Below are 3,018 nucleotides of genomic sequence, written 5' to 3'. Positions count from 1 at the left end.
GGCACCTTTTTCAATTTTCCAAAAAAATCCACATTTTCACCGAAAAGCCAAGGCTATAGCCCATGTTTTTTCCCAAATTTTGAAAAGAAATAGTTTTTCCTTATATTTTAATACAAAGATGCCCTTCATGTAAGACTTTCAAAATGGATATCCTTTCATCAAAATACCCAACAGTTATTTCGTAATCTATTATCAATATTTCGGCTTCCTTCAATTTTACAGTTTTTTTTTGCATCTTTTATAATATAACTTTTATATGTTTGGAGTTTGGTTGAATAATCTCATTTTTAAAGTTATTCTTTGGGCCAGGACGTATTATTATAAAATAAACTCCACCATTTGGATTGTTTTTACTCTGGGTTACCGAAAGTTCTCTTTTTTTTTTACCATTTCACGGGACATAATATTTTTCGTTAATGTTATAATGCCCCAATTTTTAGTTTTCCGTCGGAATAAGCAGTATCCGATAATTTTGTATTAATTTTGCCTGGAAAAAGCACTTTTATTATTTCACAAATTTAAAAAAAAATTAGTTTTTCTTTATATTTCAATACAAAAATGCCCTTGATGTAACACTTTCAAAATGGATATCCTTACATCAAAATTCCCACAAGTTATTTTACAATCTGTTATCAAAATTTCTGCTTTCTTCAATTTTACTGTTTGTTTGTTTATTTGTCTTCAGTTATATTCCAAACAAAAAAGAGCTTTCGAAATGAAATTATTCAAACGAAATATCATCATCTAAAGGACCATTACGTTTTTTAATAAAATAAAAAACACTTTTTGGATTGTTTCTACTCTGTTTTAGTGAAAGTTAATTTTTTTTACCTTTTCACGGGACATAATATTTTTCGTTAATGCTATAAAGCCTCAATTTTTAGTTTTCCGGCAGAATAAGCAGTATCCGATATTTTTATATTAAATTTGCCTCGAAAATGCACTTTTATTATTTTCCAAAAAAATTCACATTTTCACCGAAAAGCCAAGGCTATAGCCCATGTTTTTGCTCAAATTTTGAAAAAAAATAGTTTTTATTTACAATTCAATTCAAAGTTACCCTTGATGTAAGACTTTCAAAATGGATATCTTTTCATCAAAATTCCCAGTAGTTATTTCATATTGTGTTATCAATATTTCGGCTTTCTTCAATTTTACAGTTTCTTTTTTTTTGTCTTCAGTTATATTGTAAACGAAGAATAACTTTAAAAATAAGATTATTCAAACAAAATCTCATTATCTAAAGGACCATTACGTCTTTTCATAAAATTAAAAAACACCTTTTCGATAGTTTCTACTCTGTTTTAGTGAAAGTTCAATTTTTCAACCTTTTCACAGGACATAATATTTTCATTAATACTATAATGCCTCATTTTTAAGTTTTCCGTCGAAGTAAGCTCTATCCGATATTTTTCTATTAGTTTTACGTCAAATAGACATTATTTTCAATTTTCCAAAAAAATCCATATTTTTACCGAAAAGCCAAGGCTATATCCCATGTTTTTCCCAAATTTTGAAAAAAATTCCTTTTCTTTATATTTCAATACAATAATGCCCTTGATGTAAGACTTTCAAAATGGATATCCTTACATAAAAATTCCCAATAGTAATTTCATAATGTGTTAACAATATTTCGGCTTTCTTCAATTTTACTATTTCATTTTTTTTTGCTTCAGTTATATTGTAAACGAAGAATAACTTTAAAAATAAGATTATTCAAACAAAATCCCAACATATAAAAGGCCACGACGTATTGTTATAAAATAAACACCATTTTAATACAAAGATGCCCTTGATGTAAGACTTTCAAAATGGACATCCTTACATCAAAATTCACAATAGTTATTTCATAATGTGTTATCAAAATTTCTGCTGTCTTCAATTTTACTGTTTCTATTTTTTTCGCTTCAGTTATATTGTAAACGAATAATAACTTTAAATATGAGATTATACAAACAAAATCCCAACATTTAACAGGCCACTACGGCTTCTTATAAAATAAACACCACCTTTTGGATTGTTTTTACTCTGGGTTAGCGAAAGTTCAGTTTTTATTTTACCATTTCACGGGACATAATATTTTTCGTTAATGTTATAATGCCTCAATTTTTAGTTTTCCGACGCAATAAGCAGTATCCGATATTTTTCTATTAAACGCAGGATATAAAAGACCACGATGTTTTTTAATATTGATTTCGCTTTACTCTTGCAAAGGTGATAAAAGTGTTGGGAATTTTCAATATTTGGTTTAGCAAATTTGTGAAATATTAAAGTTTTGTATTTATTTCTGATACTAATATTTTGTTTTGCTTATTCTATTTTTTAATAAAGAAAATCAAACATGTTTTCAGAAAATATGTATATTTTAAATTAACTCTAAGTCTGTAAATGATTTTATTATTGACGATTGAATGGGCCAAGTGAGCTTAGACGTTGCTCCGGCACGGTCATTTCAATACGTAAAAAAAATATTTTTGATTTTTTCCTAAAAATACCAGCCTTTGATTTCTTTGAAAATTTTTTGAATCATAGATTTTGATGTTCTTCTGTGGAAAAACTTGTAATCGTATTGGGTTTTTCCAAAATATATTTTTTTTCTTTGAAAGTCTCCACTGTTTATATTTTATGTATCAAAATCTATCTATATACTACTAAAACTCTGAGATTGTTTGTTTGTTTGCTTTTCTGTAATTAAATACTACATAAATGGTTCATTATATGAGAATGGAGATATAAATATTATATGAGAAATGAGAATAGAAATAGAATAAAACAAGTTTCGTTAAAATCGGGCCATGAGTTTTCGAGTTAGCGCCGTTTTTCCGGCCACTTTTATGAAAATTTCTAGCATGAGTAATTTTACATCAAACTACCGTTCGCGCTCTTTACGAAACTTTTTCGTTCAAATCTATTTCCCTATTTCATCAAATAATTGCAAGGTAAGCGCTACAACTTTAAGATGTGTATTATTAAACAACATACACGTTAATGAAACGTACAGTGTGTGATATGTAAACC

This window comes from Limulus polyphemus, unplaced genomic scaffold (assembly GCF_000517525.1).
Source record: "Limulus polyphemus unplaced genomic scaffold, Limulus_polyphemus-2.1.2 Scaffold892, whole genome shotgun sequence".
Taxonomy (NCBI): Eukaryota; Metazoa; Arthropoda; class Merostomata; order Xiphosura; family Limulidae; genus Limulus; species Limulus polyphemus.
The sequence above is the reverse complement of the archived record's forward strand: the minus strand, read 5'-3'. Positions refer to the sequence as shown.